The sequence below is a fragment of the Cyprinus carpio genome, chromosome B17 (assembly GCF_018340385.1).
Source record: "Cyprinus carpio isolate SPL01 chromosome B17, ASM1834038v1, whole genome shotgun sequence".
In the NCBI taxonomy this organism is placed as follows: domain Eukaryota; kingdom Metazoa; phylum Chordata; class Actinopteri; order Cypriniformes; family Cyprinidae; genus Cyprinus; species Cyprinus carpio.
In genome coordinates, this window is record NC_056613.1 from 8,754,628 (window position 1) to 8,776,791 (window position 22,164).

At 37.8% G+C, this 22,164-nt stretch overlaps 1 protein-coding gene and 1 pseudogene across 3 annotated transcripts in view; both read left to right on the forward strand.

Moving 5' to 3' along the window:
• The window catches only part of LOC109108078 (B-cell lymphoma/leukemia 11B-like), a 392,484-nt gene that overhangs the window by 302,566 nt on the left and 67,754 nt on the right, over positions 1-22,164 (forward strand). The gene's annotated exons all lie outside the window — the stretch shown is intronic.
• LOC122134654 lies at positions 431-20,558 on the forward strand (annotated as a pseudogene).

A 22,164-nucleotide genomic window follows, 5' to 3' on the forward strand; every position in this document is an offset into this window, starting at 1 on the left:
AGCACACAAGCCCTTTTCGTTTGTGTGGTCAAAACCAACCTTGTAAAATCTGACCGTACGGATTCGACTCCTCTCACGAAACAGTAAAATTCACTGCAGACGGAGTGCCGCCTTAACGCGAAAACCAATAGATGCGCTTAACAGTTTAGCGACCGTGAAAATCGTGAAAATTGAAATCAGTGAAATTATTTCGCTTTAACCAAATTATCTCCACACCGTATGCAGTTGCGTATGTGGAACATTACCCAATTACAATACGCTTCCTGTACATGTTAAAGGCGTGGGATACTTTAACACGCACGAATAGGGCCAATCCGCGTTTTTGACAAATTGTATTGGGCGCAGTAGCTTTACCTCTATGTGACGGTTCAAGTTAGGTTTTTACCAACACGGAAGCGGAAACGAAGACAGAAAGAGGATTGAATTCAGGATGACAGGAGGATCAGTGCAGTCCAATTGGAAGGTAGTTTTTGCTGTTCAGTTCTGATTAAAAATAATGTTTGCAGATGAGCACCGAGGTGTTTATGATAGTTTAAACCATCATATAATACAGCCGCGTGCTTGCAAATGCATCGCTCATGCACGCTATAAAAGGGTGTGTAATTCAAGCAAAATATTGCGAAAATACAAGCATGCTGGTTATTAACACATTGAATGTGTCTCAAAATCTTGTGAGACGGCCTACCAAGGCCAGCATATCTGGGCGTCGTAGGCGTGCTTAAAGGGTTCAGTACGCTCCCCAAAATGTTGTTGAACGTTTAAAATCCCTGTATATGAGCGTTGTGCAAATGATGCCTGTGATGCATTAAAGAGATGTTAATGTAGTCAACTGACCAGGTTTTGAGACACCTGGGTCATAGACAGACAGACAGAATTATGAAATGTTATGTACATATGAATGAATGAATGAAAATGAATGAATGTATGGATTGTATGTTTCTTGATGCATTTGGATGATTCATGATCACTGGACCACCCAGTGTTTAAAAGTGTGTAATGTGAAAGCTGGCTGTTGTGATCATCTACTGCGTGGGTTTGAATGGAATGCATTGGGCCACGCCGAGTTATTTTAAGGCACCAGTTGGCTTAGATCATTATTATATACTGATCTCGTATTATGAATGTACGTGTATGTAGTTGCCAGAATGTGCTTTTGCTACTAAGTCTGTCAGCCAGTGCTGCTGGTTCTTGCTGGATCCTTAAGTAATGCTTACTTTAAGTGTTTCAATCCAATTTGCAGTTCAGTAAACCAATAGGCCTGTCATGTTAGTAAATAGTGGCTTGGGGGATTTGATGGCACAGTCATGGTTGTGAAAATTGGGGGCTTATGTATTCGTCTCTGAGAACAGCATTTTAAATAAAGTAAAATGGTCCAATCCCATGTTTTTTCTATATTTTTGATTAATTATGAGTTATGGTATCATAAACAACAACAAAAAAGCTTCAAGATATAGCGGTTTACAATGTATTGGCAGTGCCCAAATTTGTCCAGTTAGAGAAGCAGACAGTATTAGAAATAGGGTATAAGATACGCAGAGGCGAGTCATATTAAAGTATTAACTGCGGATTAGTTTTATGTTAACTGACACAAGTTTGTGTTATTTGATCAGTTTCATGTACATTATACAGTGTAAAATGGTTTACAAGATTTATAGCTATGCGTTACGTTTGTTGTGGCTGTGATTGACGGGTTTCCCTCCGCGAATCACGGGGGGTCGTCGCACAGACTTTATCCTTTATAGTCATTTTATGAACCAAAAGTAAACTTCCAATCACAAGGCACACAAGCCTTTTCTGTTTGTGTGGTCAAACCAACTATGAAATCTAGAGCCGTACTTAGATCGACTCCTCTCACACGACATGAATTCACTTGCAGACGGAGTTTGCCCTTAACGCGAACCAATAGATGCGTTAACAGTTTAGCGACGTTGAATAATATTTAAGTTAAACCAAATTTCTTTGTTTTTATTCATTTTGTTGCTTTCCAACTTGCTATTTACAGCCTCCTCTCTTCCCAGACCAGCAAGATGGGGAAAAAAGAGCCCGAGTGAAGACCCAGAAATCGGGGGGGACCGGGGCCACAGCTGCGGTGTCTCCAAAAAGATGATGAATTAAATCTTGGAACGAATGCAGAGTGAGTATAAAAATCTTATTTATTTTTTGTAAAATTTATATGACATTATTACTAAGAAAATCTTTATAAAGTTTTATAAATGTATATTATAATGATTTAAATGGTCTGTAAGATAATTAAAAATAGTAATTTAAATGTATTATCTACTTTAATTAACCAATATAATAAAATAAATAATTATTATTATGATAAATTTTTTATTATTTGTTATATTTATATAATATATACAAAAAATATATATTTATAAATAAATATAATAATTTTTTATGATTAATTTAACTTAAATATTCCTGGATTAATAAATAAATCGAAATTTTATCTAAATTATAATGATTATAAAAAAATAATGGATGACGTCTTTATATGAACAGTTGAATTTCTTTATTTTATAGTATATCTTATTTATTTAAAAATAGATATATTTATTATATTAGAATATTTATTATTTTATATATGTATAATTTTAATTAATAGTAACGAAATAGTATTTATTATATATAAATGTGATATTTTTAAGACGATGTAAATAAAAAATATATTTATGTGTAATTATGGTAATTTATATAGTATATAATAATTAACGTAATGATTTATAATTTTTTTTTTAAATTTATGCATTATTATTTATTTTTTTTATTATTATATAACATATATTTATATTTTATATAATGTATATAATAATACTGATCTAAATAATTATTCAAAATCCAATTTTTTAAAATTTTGTATTACAACAATTTAATTATCTAATATATAATATAGCCAGTTGCTTATAAATCTAATTTGGTGATCTTAATCGCTTACTTTTATATATGTGTTCATAAAAAGTTGGCATGTTCAGTCCATACGAAACTAAGGGGTCCTCATCTTGTTTAGTAATAGCTTATATCTTTATCAATATTTGATGGACACATTCATTTTATATGAAATAAATTGGCGGCTTATGTGATTAAAATCTGAGGAATTTGAGCTTGTTGAATAAATAAAATTTGTTATGAATCCTGTAATTTTTCTATAGTATAATACTTAATTCCGGAGTTTTTATAGTAGCATAACAATATTATAATGATTACTATTATGTATTTTTTATGTTTTAGAAGTTTTTATATCGTTTATTACTACAAATTAAAATAGTTAAAAGAATTTAAATAATTAATAGATATAGGGCATCATGCTTAATTTTACATAACACGAGTAATGATTATTTTTAACTGCAGAAAAAACATTTATATGTACATTATTAAATTATGCAATATATTTTAATAGTTATAAAATTAAATCACATTTCCAGTGTTTTAAAAATTAAGCGAAAACATATTATTTTATAATTATGTTATTATACACTTTCCTTATGATACATTACAGAGACCATTAACCTTTCTTGGCAGGAATTTTAGGTTCAGAGATTATTTGGATGGTGAAACATTCACATGTTTCTAACCATTTTTTTATTATGAATAATTAGTAGCTGGTACCTAGTGCCACTGGACCTAAATATGGATAAGAGTATAATAGAGTCAGTACTTTCTCATACTATTGGCTCTTATATTGTAACATACTTCCTAGGTTGCATGAAGCAGATACGAAACCTGATCAATTTGTAGCTTATTTTTACTTAATATTTTTACTGTCATTAAGTATAACCCATTTTTATTTGTGTTTTTATTCATTTTGGTTGCTTTCAACTGGGCTATTTTTACACATCATCCTCGCTCCCAGACCAGCAAGATGGGTAAAATAGCCGAGTGAAGACCGGCCAGAAATCGGGGACCGGGGCCACAGCTCTATCGTTTCTTCTCCGAAATTAGATGATGATTTAAGTCTCTGAACTTCTGCAGAGTTGGAGTATAATAATATAAATAATGGCTGCCATTCTTGTTCTGATATACTGTTGGATGTGATTACTTCTCATGAGTAGCAAAACTCATGTGCAAATCACTGGTACACAAACGGCTTTTGTGATTATGCCCATACTCGCATTTCCATGGATGTTATAATATATTTTTTGTTATGGCAAAACGTATGCAGATGGACTACTGAACATTGAGGTTTCTTTAGTAGAATGGTTTTCTTTAAGTTTAAGAAAATCTATTTAGTAGTTAATAATCTGAAGCTTTTATCTGAATGGGTGCCACCTGAGGTTAAGTGCTCAAGGGTTATGGTGGTATTTCATGGGATCGTTGGGTTATCAGTCCAAAGTTCACACAAAAATGAAAATTTCTCTGAAAAGTTCTTTTTTTTTAGCAATGGAGCAGATTTGGAGAAATGTAACATTTTAGAACACACGTGATCATGAATGGGATCCTCTGTGGGTGACACTGGTGCCCGTCAGAATCAAAGGCCAAAAAAGCTGATTTAAAAAACCTCACAGTAATCTGAAAAGGCAACAAAAAGCTTGTGGTGTTTGTACGAAATGGAAAATTTCAAATGGTGCTTCTGGCTAAAATGCAAGTTCCTCTATCCATAAGATTGTTTTCTCCTCAAGTGAAATGCACAGCGTTTGCGTTTTACAAGAGGTTAAGTTGATAGATTTGGGGTCATGTGGATTACGTTGTTACTTTGTTGTCCTTTATTTTTACGGGCACCCATTCACGACCACAGGATCCGGTGGTGAGCAGGTAACCATTAATTGCTAAATTTCTCCAAAAACTGATTGTAGGAAAATAAACTCATCTACATTCTGGGATGGCCTGAATTGTAAGTAAAACTTTTCAGCCAGAATTTTTAAGGTATTTTTGGTGGACTATTTCTTTAGTATGAAAGGCACTGAGCTGTTTCCACCCCTAGGCAATACAGTGTGTTTTGGTACATCTAAGAATAAGTGATTGCTTAAAATACACTTATTGGAATGCTTTAATAGTTCTTCCCCATTCAGAGTGTAGCAGCACTGCCTCCCTCTCATGGGAAAGAGTGGGAGGGAATATGTTCAGATCCCGAAGGCGCTGGTGGAAGAAGATCAGTAAGAAACAGAAAGGTACAAAGTTGCTTTCATATTACTATGATTTAACAGTTTAAAGCTTTTTAGTAGCAGGTTTGCCTTGTGATAGCCATTGGCCATTTTAAGGAGTAAAGTATTATACTGTCCTAGTTTCAAGAATAAAGAGGTTGGAAAATGGTGTTATGGGGTGGAACACCCAGATTGTAAATTAATTCTGTCATTTACTTGTGCTTATGACTTTTTTTTTCTGGATGAATGAGAATTTTTACAGAATGTCTTTAAAGATCTTTTCCCATACAATGCAAGGTGAATAGAGATGGATCCTATAAATCTTTCAAAACCTGTCAGAAAAGAACAATAAACCGTCGTCAGTATGGCTCATGCACTTTTTTTCAATTCTTTTCAAATGAAAAGCTTGGCCATTTGTTTTGGCCTGTCATTTTGCTATCAAAAGTTTCAGAGCAAAATGAGGGTGAATAAAACTGGCTTTTTTTGGTTCATTTAAGAGAAACATAAGAGTATGAGGAAGTCTACTATAATTAGAACAAAAGATGGCATGTTACACCTTTCTTTATCTGATAGAATGACTATAATATGCTCATACACAATAAGTTATTGTACTGTGGCAGATACAAAAATATCTTCGGTTACAGTGATGTGATGAACTTGAGTAAGATCGTCCTCACATTAGTTTAATAAAATACTCAGTGGGAGTTCTCAGAGATGTGCATTAGAGACACCTAAATATCCATTTAGAATAAATGTTAGACAGCACTTTATGCAGCAGGATACCCACAAGAGTAATAGGTAGCACCATTTAGGTCAACGGTGTGTGTTTTACACTAACATAATACAGCAGAGTGCTGTAGAATAATGGAAATCATTACAGAGAAAGAAAAACTTCTCACGCTGATGTTCAGTATACATACAATAGCTAAATCAGCTTATGTTGGGTATTGTATTCTTTCCTCAAGGGTGGTCAGTATCATTCGAGGGAACCAGGGAGGCCTTTTTTCTTCCGAGCTGATGGGGCCCTGGGCTGCAGAAATGCGGGGCTTCCTTGTGACGGTTTTGAGATCTCCAAACTTTGCAGATGAAGGATTTTATGGCCGGAAGGCCGCCAAAGATATTCAAGGTGGTTTCTTTTTCAGCAAGACCAGGGATTGTTTGTTGGTAAAATGGAAATAAAGTCTATTTTAGTTAGACTTTTTAGACTGTTTTAGTATACAGTATTTCGGATCGGGATACATCTTGGTTTATTGTTTTTATGAGTTATGTTCCTGCAGCGCCTTTGTCTCTAAAATGGGCTGTTTCCTAGCAAAATAAGCTGCAATATGAACCAGATCGTCATGCTGGTAGGTCTTATTCTGGCATCAAAAACTGGTGTATTATCGAGATTCAGTCCATTGTGTGACATGCTGGCAGCTGCCTTTTTCTGCCACCTACACCTACAGTAACTCATCTTATAGATTGGTTGTAGATACAGTAATGGTAAATTATTTTGTGGTGTTCCTTCTTGATGGTCAGTGACCAAGTGGTAATTATAGGTGTGTATATGTATCTGTCATAGCTGTTTTCATCATCGTCCTTGTTAGGCTTTAGAAGGGAATATATAGCGGTTATTGATCACTGCCACATCATACTTCACCTCCAGACTGATTGAGTCAGTGTTCAGATGGATTTTGAATGGCTGCTACATGCCTCATGGACGTTTTTCAGTTGCTTTTTGGGCTAATTGCGTAGTTATAAAATGCATTTAACAAAGAGGCTATTTAAAAAAAAAAAAAAGGAAGTTGAATGTCACATGACAGGACTAGCCCTGTAATTAAACTACAAATTTGTATGTAACATTTTCTTCTTCCATTTCAGGCAGAGGAGCTGTTCCTGTGGATCCCTCGAAAAAATGCTGATGACTGTAGAATCTGCCAAGAACTCTGTCCTTGGTGAGGTTTTGTATAGTTGTTAGCAATGTCAATCTTTGACCCTCAAACTCTGAAAACATGGCATGTCACATCTCTCCCCACAGAGAAAATGTAGACCACATTTATATAAACGTTACTTTATTGTTCCAGGAATGTTAAATACACTTTGAGCTCTGTCGACAGGGCATCTGTGACATGCTGTTGATTACCACAGAAAATGTATTAGACCTTAAATTTTTTTTCATTTTTTGTTTTTAACTTTATTTCAATTACTGAAAAATGATTTTGATATTTTAGTTACAATAACAACACTGGTTGGAACCCAGATGAGGTGTCTGAACTGTCTGCACAATGGTACATTTTAATAATGTTACCACAACTGTTTTACATGACCTGATACGAACTCCTTTAATTCTCCATGAGTGGGGTTCCTGGTTGCAGTCTTAGGCTTTCAAAACATATGAAGCTTTCAGCTCAATTACACAGGTCCAAATAAAAACCTAGTGTGATAGCAAAAGTGAAAAGAACCTATAGTTGTGTCTAGAAAACGTTTGCAGATGACTCCTAAACTACTCACCTTTTATTCACAGGGCGCTGTACAGTCAGGACCGGATCCTGCAGGCCATGGGCAATGTGACTCTGGCTCTACACTTGCGGTGTGAACTGGCCAATCCCAGCTTCACCTGGCTGCCCCTACATCAAGACCCTGCCTGCTGATTATGAACACCCCTGTTACTTTGAAGAGGAGGAAGTGCGCGCACCTGCTGGCCACACAAGCCATACAGGACGTACTCAGTCAATACAAAAACACAGCACGGCAGTATGCCTACTTCTACAAAGTCATCCATGTAAGGTCACATAGATTCTCTCTTAATTGTTGGCGTATATGTACAAAAACTATCTTGCAGTGACTCATAGAGTTGTGCTCAATATGTATGGCAGTTTTGATGAGTGCGCCAGTGCAGTAACTGATAGCCCTATCTGTCTCTCATACATGGACTGCCAGCCGTTTGAGTGCAAGGGCTCTTTAAGCAATCAGCGCCCACAACTTATTCAGACTCTCTAGCCAACATGAATAGCTGTCCTTTACACTGCGGTCTGCTGAGGTGAGGAATCCCAGTTTTAAAAGGATCCCTGCCGTTGAAGGCACATTGGAGATGGGTAAAAGGAGCTTTATAATGCCCTCTTGCACCCAATTTCAGGGCCCCTGATAAGCTGCCATTGACATGGCTCAGAGACAGGAGCCACAGTGGCAATCTTTGGCCAGTAGGGGAGATGTTTACCCCTTAATGTAGTTTCAAAGCAAAACATAAATGAGCATGAATTAGTTTGCATGCATGTGCAAAATTGTTAGATTTCGATGTTAGAAAAGACTGTGATATGCCAAATGGTATGATAGCTTTTGCTCTGTTTTAATAAGGAACAATTGAAATATATTTTTAGACTAGAATATCTTCTTGTCACTTCAAAAGTAAAGACATTTACTTGTTTCCACAATTCAAACTAAACGGTAAACAGAAATGTTGAGTTTTGTTCTTAAATAAGTCCAGTGAAATATCTGTGCTTAATATTCAGTGGTAGCCTTACCTCTTAAGTTTTAAAACACGTTCTTTCCATTTTGGTTACAAAAAGTGCATTATATGACCATAAAATTTTATTTCAGTGTTGTGTTGAAAATCTTGAATATGCAGATTTATGATTATTAAATCACACATTGAGATGGCAGTTCATTTCAATGGGACTGTAATCTGTCCAATAAATTTTATCCCGTTTCTCTGGACCTCCTCTTGGCTATTAAGGAAGCAATAATATGCCTCTCCCAGTTCTACCCAATTTTCATTCAAAATCTCTGCCGGTACATTTTGTTTCTTTCATTCGATGACTGTCAATTAGGGAACAGAAACCTAATATTTCACATTACTGTCAAGATAAGGCATCAAATATTCATGCAAAAGAGTTAATGTATTTGTCATTTGTCTGCAAATCTGCTGACATTTTCTTTATTAAATGTTTTCTAGTTTATAAAAAGGGGGTTGGAGTGTAATTAGGAGCAGTATTATTGTTTCTCGTACTCTGTTAATAACTTTAATCAAGTGTATTTATACCGTTTTCTATACAGCGAATGAGACCAATAACAGGAAACACAATAAACTGGGATATATGCATCTGCTACCTTTAAGCCGTTGGCATCAGTCATCAAAAAATAAATCAATTTGCATATGCCTTGAACTTTTTATTGTCCATTAGGTGGCAGAAGTGAGTTAAGCATCTAAATATACTGGTCTAAATGAAACACTACTTCCTATGAAACGAACTTGGTTAAAGTTTGTATTGCTAAAATCAAGCTGGAGGACCTCATGACCTATTGGTGTAATGAATTCCACACTGGTCGCACTTTTTAATGAACAAAGATTCAGTCTGAGTGCATTCGAGTAGGAGTTCAGAGTGAAATTGAACATGTAACTTTTTTTTTTTGGCTTATCTAAACCTCTGTATTTTTTCTAGAGAGGTTCTGTTGAGGGGGAGGGTTGTCTTGCTGGCCCTTCGGTGAGTGTCCTGTCCGCTCCTCTCCTCTCGCTCTTCAGGTTGGGAGCCAGTGTCACTGTAATGACTACTGTCAATGTCAGCCTCTCTTCTGAGGCGGCCGCAGATGACCGGGCTGGAAAATTAGCTTGTCGCATTGGCTTTGAATTGAATTGACCCTGATTTGTACCTTCCACACATGACTGACAACCCCAGCATCCCCCCCTTTTCTACTTCCTCCCACTGCCTGCTTTATCTGGTCCCTGCCTCCCCCCTCCTCCTGGCTTCTCTCCTCGGGAAAGAACTGAGAAAAGCAAGGCCCTTCACCTGCAGGAATTGAGGAGCTTTTTATATATATTTGCCTGCGTGAAGAGGGATATGCTGTGTCAACGGCAACGCCAGGTGCCCTCCGAGGAGTATCAGAGCGCCTCCCGTGTCCGCGGGGGGACCAATGATAGCCGTGCGTTCCTCGCTGGGCTGGATGCGTGCGTGTGTGTGGGGGAGGTGAACCTCATAAGGTGACCCCGGAATGCAGCGAATGCAAAAGTAACCTTGGTGTGCTGCATCTGCCGCTGTTGATGAGAAATGAACACAGGGTCCCAGTGGTATGCTCTCATCCCACCCCCTCTCTCTGCACCTGGGAAGATATCTGTCTGACCTTCCTGATGCAGCTCTGAAAATGAGGGAGAGTTTGCAACGTCGAACGACGACGTTCGTTTCATCATTTTTATGCACAAAGTCGAATGTTGAAACAGGCGACGTAACGGAAGTAAGGATTAAAATCAATCCCGTTTGAACCTCAGCATGTGCACGGATGACGAGCTCTTCTAATGTCGGCCAGTGCGGCGGATGGGGTGCTTGGGGATCTCGGCTCCAGAAAGACCTCCTGGAGGCCACCGGCCAATTAGCCGCGTTTCCCGCCGTCCTCGTTAAGGAGAGCAGGCGCTCGTGGTGGGAGCTTTTGTTTTCTCTAATTGATTTTACAGGGCCGTTCCCCCCTCGTCTCTCTCTGAGCCGCGGTGGTTGCCATTGTGGCACATGATGAATTACCTCTCTCTGGTGATGCTAATGCATCACAAGCTGAACCTGCAGCGGTGCAGCTGCCCTTTATCTCCAAAAACTACACCTCATCAAACGCGCCGTCTAAAACTCCCTCCGTTTCCTCTCAAACTACCCTTTATGTGCACACATCCTACATTTTTCCAGACTAGAGGCCTTATCCTAACCGACAGTGCTCTGAGGGATCCGGGCAGACCTCTTCATGGCCTTTCTGCAGCCAGGTTTGCCCTTCCCCCTGAGGTTTATCACTCTGTTCAACTAATTATTGCCTTAATTGAATATATTAAGGTACTCGGGCATGCGAGTATTCAGCTCTCAGAGGGCTGAAAATATCATTAATGGCACTTTAACCCTTTTCAGGTGGCCTATAATGGTTACCGATGCTCAACGATGTTTTTTTCCTCTTTGTGTAGCTGGCCTCAGCACATCTTCCTACAGGAAGTTGGAGAACCGTTTGAGACTCTCTGGAGAGTTGCCCTATTACTTCCGTCAAAACTTGTAATACTCCCCCCTCCCCCCCTCCATCCTTACATGAACCACTTCCCTTTCATCTGCAGCGTGAGGCTCAAACCAAGTCCACTGAATTCTTACTCGATGGCTTTACCCAATGCTTATCTTTTAATGGTTGTCCATCATCCTACATGAGCGCTGCTACCAAAGTCAGCCTGTTGCCAGAATTGGGGTTAAAATGAAAGGAAGTGGACAAAGACTTTGCTCTGTTATTATATCGTGCTTTATGAATTCATAGCTGACCTGTAGACCTTCATTGACCTGAGCGTGTTAGACCTTGCCTGGTTGCTTACAGTGGGGACAGCTGAAGTACAAGTTCCTATGCTCTGCTGTAGGGCTACAGCAATATCAAAACTGGACTGTACTCTGCCGACACACTGAGTCACAGGTAAAGATATGATGTGGCCACATGGTATCACCGTCTTCACCCCGTGTGTGTGGGTTTTTCGAGAGCATAGAGAGGGAATACAGGGCTTCAATTAGTGTCAGGGAAGTTGATTAATGGGGAGAGAGATGTGGAAGGTAAAGTTTAGCCGCTCGCCTTTCTGAGCGCTGCATTTCATGCTCCTATTCATCAGTTTGTGAGCCTAATGGTGCAACTTGGTTGACAGAAGGAGTTTGCGCCCCCTTTCCAGTAAGCACACATACGTCTCGGAGACATCTGTGAAGGAGCGCATTACCCTGGAAACCATTGCATTGGTCTTTGAAAGGATCCTTCAAAAAAAAAAAAACAACATCCATTTACTTACCTTGTTGTCATATTCCAAACCTGTATGATTTTTTTTTTCCCATGGAACACAAAAGATGCTTTTGCAGTGTTCATTCTGCTTCTTTCCATACAACAAAAGCTTGTAGCATGAATTTAAAAAGCACCATAAAAGAAGTTCTTCTGATGTCATGCAATAATGACAAACATTATAATTTATATTACTATTCACTGATTTTTTATTTTATTTTTTTGTACTGTTTAAGCTTAATGAGTCTTGATTGACTACTGCAGGGATAACCTCTTTGACCTTTAACCTTCGTTGACCTAAAATATTTACTCTGAGGATTTTATTTTCTTACCCTTTCACTTCTGGTCATATGCTCTCCATATAACCATGTATGTGACAAATAAAAATCTTGAATCTTGAATGTTAATATTTTAATAATTTAACAAAATATTTTATATATATAAACTAATAAAATATTTCATTTTGTGTGGAAAGTGTTATTTGTTTAAAAAAACATTATTATTTTTTTAAGTCATTTAATTATCAGCTTTTCATCAAGCCATGGTCAGCTGTTTGTCGTTTGAGTATTACATTTTCAAACATTTGCTGGATGTTGATTTAACATTCACTGCAATGGTTTAGCAATGTTAATCTTTAAAAAAACAGCATCCTACAGTTGAAAACCCTCATGTCGCAGAGATGGGTTTTTTATCTTTTATTAAGGAAGTTAATTTTGTATTCAGATCTGTAAGTGATTTGTCATTTGAAGTCTGCCGAGTTCACTTTTTCTTTTATGTTGTTTTGGTTCCAGTATCTGTTTGGGCAATTTTATCACTCATTCTGTGTGATGGACTGATCACCTGAGTCGTGATTATGATATTCAAGCACAAGCTTTTTGATGTATTGTGCTATATACATATAAGCACCATTACGGTTTGCACGGTACCTCATTGTGGAGTACGGTGCTTCATTTCACAGGACAAACCCACACACACAGCCGTGAGAGCACCTGTGGGGGAAAAAAAAGAAGAATATCCTTCACTCTCAGCTTCATACCTACGTCTATTTTTATGGCTCATTTTGCATGTTCAGGAGAGTGCTACGGGCCGGCTGAATTAGACCCTGGCATTCTTTGCTCCCTACTTTTTTTTTCTTTCTACGGGATTGTAGCTTTTTTTTTTTCCTCTCCATGACACCCGCTGCAAATGAGCCCTTGGAGGGAGCGAGTCTGTGGCTTTAAATGTAGATTTCTGTGGCACCAGTGGCTCTCTGTCACACAAATTGATGAAGCAGATTTATGACGGCTGCTGGGCACAACAAATTAAGTTGACAGTGATGTATGGGGGCTAATGCCACCATGATCCTTGCATAGCACCACTGGACGCTCTCTGCCTGGCTACACTCTTGTTAGGATCTGTTAGGCAGCCACATAATGAAATTCCACTGACTGATTTGTGTTTTTTTTTTTTCTTGCTCTCTCTTTCTTTCCTCCTTTCGCCGTCTACCTCCATATCTCCTTCTGTCTTGTCCTTTATTCTCTCTTTTCTCCTTTTTCTTTCCCTCCACTCTCTGTGTTCTTCATCTTCAATTCCCAGACTCATCCGAACGCCAGCAAACTGCCCTTGAAGGATGCTTTTACCTTTGACGACTACAGGTTGGTTGAAATGTCCTACCATGTTAAAAAAAGTGGAAGTTCTCTTCCCTGCTGAGGTTCAAAAAAAGAAAAGAGCAGGAAGACGAGCCGTAGGTTGGTTGTAGGCTATACGCGATGGCCTTTAAAAATGAGGCGTTTGTTCTCATTGTTCTTTCATTAGCACCAAATTATCTGTGAAGGAATAATTTATCATTGGTCCCCTTTCATCTTTAGATTGTTGAATATGATGCAAGTCTGTGCTCCCGTTGGGTAATGTGTGAAGAGAATGGAATAGCGTCTTGTCACAGCTAATGTTGTCTTCGGTGGACTTCATGAAGTGTCTTTTAATAAATTATGCCCAGATTATTTAGACTAGATAAGACCTTTTTTTTTTCTTCTTCAGGACCAATCAGATATAAGGTCATTTTATTGCCTAATATGCAGACTATTAAAGCAGCTATATTCTGTACTTTTTAAAAAATATTTTTTCCGAAGTTTACTTGTAATGTAGTAAGATCATTTTCCACCCTTGCTTTGGCTTTAAGAATGAAACAGGATATTTTTTACTCATATACATTTAAGAATTCTAATATGCAAATGACCCATGTTTTGATTGGATAACCCTTTTGCATGAAAAAATGAACATCAAATTTATACATACATCTATACATGTTCTTTTTTTTGGTGGACTGGGAAGGGAATTTTGTTTTGGGTGTACATTAAACTATATTTAATATTGAACCAGTTTTGAATCTGTATTAAGCAATGGCATTTGTATATCAGGTGGGCAGTGTCCTCTGTGATGGACCCCGTCAGAACCAGATTCCTACAGCAGACGGAAGTCGGGTCACACTGGCCCTGATCCCTCTCTGGGACATGTGCAACCATACCAATGGCCTGGTGAGTTTGCAGCGCTGCTTCAAAATGAACACAGAGCTCACCATCAAAAATCATTATGAGTCGCAGAAAGCTTTTGCAACCAATTGAGTTTGTAACCATTTTTTTCTATAAATTCCTGCATGACAACTGGGATGTTTACAGTGCTTTCACTTGTACTGCAGTCTTGAAGTACAGAAAAAAAAAAAAAAAAAAAACATTTACTTTTAAGGAATGCAAGAGCATCTAATGTGATTTTTCGGTAGATTATGCCATCATCCCAAGGGATCTTTTATATTTATTTGGATAATTTATCTTTGATTGCGCTTTGTAGCTCTTGCCACAGAGCAATATATCGCCTCTGTTCATATGATTCTGTAATGCACTTATATCCTAAAATGAAGTTTTGTTTCCAATTATCATGTGCATTGAAAATCACGGTCATTAAAATGTGTAATGAAATGGCTTTTCTGGTAATCCCATGGTTAAGGTTTAATAAAAAAACACAATGTATGTGTTGCAGCAGTGTTTTTCGGACAATTTACTTAGTTTATTTGATTTAGTTGATTTCTGAAGATTTTAAGAGATTTAATAGTGAAGGATTGTATTTGTTAGGGTGCGTTAATTTAATAGGTTGACTCTATAACTTTTAATAAGTGGCGTTTATTTGTTGGATTTGCCCTGTTGTTTTGTTTTATTGATTTTTTTCTTACCCACAGAAGAAATATTTCATAAACTGGCCTTGCAGTTGTAATCCCTAAATGTTTATAATTACCATTTTAATGTGCTAATTATATTTACATTTTATGTTAAAAGTAGCAAAAAAGTTTGTGTTGACCATTTATGGGCTGATGGTCTGATAACAAATGGACAGTGCTAAGGTGTCCAAAATGTTTCCAGTCACTCATCTTTTAAAATATCGACCTCAGGTGTATATAAGTTACTCAGATATTCACAAAACCTGTTCTGTTCTAGATTACAACTGGCTACAATCTAGAGGATGACCGATGCGAATGTGTGGCTCTCAAAGACTACAAAGAGGGTGAACAGGTGAGACTTACAACACTATCACAGCAGCTCAACCATCTTAAGATCACAATTAGGGTAGCAGAATATCTCCGACAATATCACGTCTACCCATGTGATTGACATAATCAGCGTGTGGATTTCGTGCCATGCTCTGTCCAACTAATGCACTGTACATTTTCAATTTCTATTCGTGCACTTTCACCTCGGTGCTATTGCTGTATGCTTGTGCTTCCGTGATGCATTTATCAGCCAGCGGCCATTATGGAGGCCCGGGGGTAATATAAGAGAGCGGAGGCATTCAGATCCAGCCATGGGGAGAGCGGATATGCGGGGCACACAGTGACAGGCCAGGTATACACCCCCCCACCCCCCCCACTCCAGAATGTGAATTATTTGATAAGATTCGCAGAGACAGCCAGTGGAAGAAGAAAGCGAGTGCGGGGGCTGGTGTGTGGGACTCGGACAAGCGTTGGGGGAGTAGGAGGGGACGTTTCTGGAGCGTCACTCCATACAGAGCCGTTTGATCCCTGATTCCTGCTGCTGATTTCGCACTGGGCCGGAACTCAATGTGGAGAGGCAGAGAACAGAATTGAACTGTGCTTTTCTCGCCCCCTCTCTTTCTCTCCAGCACTGTTTTATCTCTCTCTTTCACACTCTCTTTGCACAGCGCTATCTGTAAATGTTGCGGATGTACTGTTTAGCGGAAGATGTGAGCGGTAGTATGGGAAGGACGTTTTCAGGGCTAAATTGCCACTGGTTAATATCACATCCGTTCCCATAGACCTGGGCATCCATGAGTCCATGAAATGAAGGGTAGTACGTTACTGTAGTAATGTGTTGTTGTAATGTGTTATGTCAAAGGTTTTCCGGTTTCTCTCCCCTCAGATTTACATATTCTATGGTACGAGATCCAATGCAGAGTTTGTGATCCACAATGGTTTCTTCTTTGAGGGCAACGCACATGACCGCGTGAAGATTAAGCTGGGTGTGAGCAAGAGCGAACGTTTGTATGCCATGAAGGCCGAGGTTCTGGCTCGTGCTGGGATTCCTGCGTGAGTATCCTGTATAGGAATGACAAACCACATGATGTTCGTCGCGATCAGATGTTTTGTTTTTCTTTTTTCTTTTCATTATTTCTGTATTGTTCAGTCTAGTTTTAATTCCATAAAAAACCCATTAGACCTCATAATTGTACCTCAGACTCTTATTGTTTTAGTTTATTTTTTGCTGATAATAATTCTGACAATGAGCCGCTCTTCATAGCACTACTTGAGCTACAGTGCCTTTAAGAATTATTTGCTTTAGATAAGCCATGAAAAGTGTCATAATGTGATTATAACCAAGTGAATAGGAAGTTTGAATAGCCACTTAAAGACAAAAATTGGCTAATAACTTTATTTGGAGAACTGCTATATGATTAAAAAAAATATATATATATTATTAATTGATAGATGACATCGATTTTATTTATTTTGTATTATTTAGGTGTATTTTTTTAGAGGGTGGCAGTAATTCTGGAGGGGAGTTTACATGTAATTTTTTTCCCCATACACTTTTTTTTTTTCTTCTTCTTCTTTTTTTTCTGTAGCTGTTATCTTTAAGGTGTAAGGTTTTCTCAAGTTAACATCCCTTTCAATCCCCCCAGTAGAGTCACACTGCTGCAGGAATCATCATCCAGTTGTAACAGAATTACAGTGCTGTAAAACCTCTTCTATTGTGGCATAATACTATCAGTGAATTTTCTGTCACACCGATCAATATTCTTTAAGTCTCCAAAACAAAATCCACACAGGCCCATATGAAATTACCTTTTGATTCAGGTCATAGCCGAGATGCTCCTTTTCATCCCACTGTAAGTCAGACAGGAAGAGGCCATAGATATGCTCCAGTAATTAAACGGTAAATTATAAATGATTGAGCGTATTTTTAAAAATGCATCAAGTTCAGTGGCCTCTCATCGCTTCAGATCAATCAGTTGTCATGCGACGGGGAGCAGAGCTGTGGTCTCGTGCAGGCAGGAGGCTTCCATTAGCACCTGCCCGTTCCACTGGAGTTAATTGGGGTTTAATTTGAGAGAAGTGGGGGGGAAGTCAGTTGAAGTAACACCCTGTTTTGAACCCTCTCTGGTTCTTCTGCACCTCAGGTCCAGTGTCTTTGCCCTGCACTGCAGTGAGCCGCCCATAACGGCTCAGCTCCTGGCCTTCCTGCGTGTCTTCTGCATGACTGAAGGTAAGAATCTTTGTTTGTCCCGATACCTTGACGTCTGGCACTGAGGTACACCTGTGGGCCATAAAACAGGAAATGAGATGCCGTATTTCATATCACATTCTTACATTAAACTAGTTAGGACAACAAAGCCTAAACAAGTGTCCCTCAGGTGTCTAATTGGTCAAGACAGTGCAGCAGATGTGTGGAAGGACTGATCCAGAGTCAGTGAAATATTAATAAGCATCTATGTAGGAGAAGTTTTTGTCATAAATCCCATAAAGCAAGGCCATGTCCTCTGGCAAGACCTCTTAAGTCTAAGCTGATACATTATTCAGAATTTTTATGTTAATTTTTAAACGAAGCGAAGCCCCTGTGCTGGGGGCTTCTATTTTACTAGTGTGACAGGATTCAGCGGTGTGCATGAGCAAAGCACTCGTTCGGCAAGCCCTTTCATCTCGTTAGCAGCCGTGTAATCATACCTTACATAATCGCCGCAGATCTGACCTGCCGGCTCACTAGCACGGCAGATTACTCCCTTAACCAGAGAGGTGTGCATTTCTGATTGCAGAGGAACTCAGGGACTACCTGGTGGGCGATCACGCCATCAACAAGATCTTCACCCTGGGCAACACTGAATTCCCTGTCAGCTGGGAGAACGAAATCAAGCTGTGGACGTTCCTGGAAACACGGGCTGCGCTGCTTCTCAAAACCTACAAGACGACCGCAGAGGTGCTGGAAGAATGGCAAACAATCTTTGAACCTCCCAAAAAAATTTTTAAAACATCTTTAAATAGTTTAAAAAGTTTAGTTGCATAGGGAACAATGGTAGTAACGTTCTTCTATTTGCTGCTCAAGCAATACTTCTTATCAATTTTAAAAGCAGCTGTGCTGCTTAATATTTTGAGGGGTTTTACATAAATGTATTTACCTTTGAATAGTCCTTACTGAATAACATATCTAAAAAAAAAATTTCTAATACATATGTACAAACGTACATACACATATTAACTTATCTAAATGAGGACATTGCATAGACTTCTATTTTTTTTATTATTATTTTTTTTTTACATATAGTTAAACATTTTGTAACTTTACCATAACCCACACCATAACCCTAACAAAATAGTCCTGCTTTTTTTTCTGTGAATACCAAATATGCTTTAAAGTTCTGTACATAGTCAAACCAGAAATTATTCAGACACCAGATATAATTTAGGAAATTTTTTTTTTTTTTTTTTTTTTTTTAACTAGTGGGTGCAGGACACTTTAGTACATTTATGTAAGTGAGGATAGCAAAATAAAGGAAACTGTGACATATTAAAACCAATAATTTTTCATACAGTGTACTACCAGTAAAATTTGGGCCCAAAAATTATTCAGACACTTTGAACTGACCATGTTTTGCTTAAGTGTTTTTCTTTTATTGGTAATGCAACCTTTTTACACCACAGACTGAACAAAATGAAGCATTGCTTGGTAATTGGTTGACCTAAATTTGTATAATATAATTGTGTACTTAAATTTAACAGCTGACAGCTATCCAGCCTAATTCATTACATACCTTTCTATCGAAGTTATCTGACATTAGCAAGATAAATTTGTTCTGACACAGTTTAATTCATTCTGTTTCATTCTAAAAAGCAGTAACTGCAGAAAGTTTTGGCATAAACTTGATTTTGTAATCAAGCCATTTTGTTTCCGATTGGTTAACAATAATGATCATGTTAACCAATCGTTATTAGTTTAAGATCTCTGTTGTTGTTATATTCAGGAGGACCGCTCCATGCTGGAGAAGCCTGACCTGTCCCTGCACTCCCGCACTGCTATAAAGCTACGGCTGGCGGAAAAAGAGATTCTCGAGCGCGCAGTGTCAAGCGGTCGGGCCAAGCGCCTGCACTTCCAGAAGCAGCTGGACGAAGGGGCCCCTCTGCCACTGTACGAAGAAAGCGACATCGCCCTTTTGGAGAACGCAGATGCTAAACTTCCCATAATCCTGCGTAAACTGGAAGAAGAAGACGAGTGTGTTCAGGAGGAGATGAACCTGGCTCAAATCAAGCCGGACGCTGCCTGCCTGGACTCCTCCATAACGCCCGTTCTTAATGGCCAGTGTAAAGATCTCAATGGTACTCAAGAGGATCCTCCAGGAGGTGATGCGGTGGTGAAAGAGAGTAAGGTTGAGAAGCACGACCCGAGTACCAAACGAAATGAAGGTGAACCAAAAGATGGCGGCAAATAGTCATAACCAGCGCACAGTGGCAATCTTAGTTCCTGCTATTTATTTATTTTCGTTTAAGAGACTCACAAATAGGAGCAAAAGCTTTCTAAACTAAAGCAGTGGATTTCAGTTAAAATGTTTTTTTTTTGTTTGTTTTGTTTATTAAATGCAGCTTAAGTATGAGCTAGCTCAAGCTATAAGAAGCCTGTTGTTTGTTTTTACTTAGTTTTGTTGGAGTTTTTATCAGTGCCACATTTGGTTTCTTTTGTAGTAGCTTTGCACGTTCTGCCAGTAAAAGGTGGTAACAAGGTGAGGAAGTAACCAATCATATGGACTCCCATCTAGATGAAGGCTTTCTCGGACTTCACTAAATGAAAGAAAAATATATATGAGACTTTAACATGGTAACGTTGCCAAGGATGTTTCTGTTTAGTCATCTAAAATGCTGACTGGGAATTTACTTCTCTTTAACCAGCCGTTGCTGTAGATCATGCCAGTTACGTACTTTACGTTTAGTGCTGCCTGACAATCATTACGCTTATGTTCTGACATTGATCTGTAAAGAGATCATCACTGCCTCGCTGCATGCTAGTTACTTTACTCGCATAAAAAGTAAGGTTATTGAAAGACGTCAGTCCCAAAAAAAAAAAGTATATATTTTTTATGCACTTCAGAGAACAGTCAGTGCATTCTCAAAGTCAGCATTAGTTTTGGTTTTGGTTTTTAGTAACCATACTCTGAATGTAATTCAAGGTTTTTATGTTAAAGCTATTCACTCTTCATTTGTTTATATATATATATATATATATATGTATGTTTATGTGTATGTGTGTATGTATGTGTATATATATATATATATATATATATATATATATATATATATATATATATATATATATATATATATATATTTTTTTTTTTTTTGATATTTTTATTTTTTATTTTTTAATCCTCCTGTGCTTATGAAACATTTTCAGTTAATGGACATCGAGACTATGATCTCAGAGGACTAACTTCTCTCATACTGTATGTGATCTTTGGGAAACCTTATTTTTGGGAAACCTCTTAATTTTTTTTATGCAAGTATTCGCTGCAACACCAAAATGATCTCTCGCATTTGTCATGCAACTGTTGTGGTCATTTTTAAAGCCTTAACGAATGTCATTTAGTTGGATTTCAGATATAGAAACATTGATCCAGGATGTAGATGTGCATCACCCACAAGGCAAAACTCTGTTCCTGTCAGCTTTTAAATAACAACACATTGGGGGCTATTAATTAAAGAAATATTTCACCCAAGAAGTTAGAAATCTGCCATTATTCACTCACCCTAATGTTGTTTCAGATATGTCTATTGTTATTTATTTACTGAGCACTGTATTCAAAGTCTTTTAAAAGCTATATGATACAGTTTGGTCAGTTATTTACCCAAAGCTAAGCAATTATTTACTGATAATCTTCCATCTCTTCCTCATACAAAGCTATAATATGGCTTCGGGAGACTTCTTTTTTATTTAGCTTTTTAGCACAACTTTCAAAGGGATGCATAATAATATAATATATTTAAAAAGAAGTAACATAATATATAGGGTATAATATGAGGGTAAGTAAATAATTAAAATTTTTGGGTGAAATCATTATTAAATTCTAGAGCTGTTCCTCTACCCAGTCACATGATCCATCAGTAATGACTTGTATTAAGTGATGAGAAATTAATCAAAATATCCGAATATGCCCCCAGTGTTTTGTTATCCTTTTGAAGTTGTGTACATGGCAATGGAATACAGAAATGGAAATGACATTTCAGTTCAAGTGTTCTGCCCAACTAAACAGCACTGTTCAATATACTGTTCAGAATAGTTTATGATGTTGAAAGATGATGAGTGTATGGAAGCCTCTCCCTTGTTCTTGCTGCTTCTGTATATACTGTAGAGTTATAGCTTTGGAAAGCTAACAGCTTTAATACACTTATATCTCAAATCTTTAACGTGATCTAGCCATAAAAGAAAATACATAGTGGATTGCACTGACTCCCAGTATGTCAGTACAACTGTATAGGTAAGAGCCATTAGTGTCTGCCTACAATGACAAGTCCAAGATTAAAGTTCTGTGCATTTTTCACCTGAATCAAATAAGGTGGAGTGATTTTCTTCAAATCTTTGACCTGTCTATCTGTCTTTAAGAGGGCCTTTTTTTTAAAATCCCCATTAGGAGACGTAAGGGCACTCGTCCATTGTCCTTTCATTCTTCGTTTCATTTGCAGGGAGAAAAAAAAAGTTTTATTTAATGTATTTTTTTTCATTCTTTGCCCCCCAAGCCCCATTACAAATTTATAAAAGAAACATTATCTTGAATCATTTAATTCGGGGCAATTAAATTTTGAAATTCCACATTCATTATT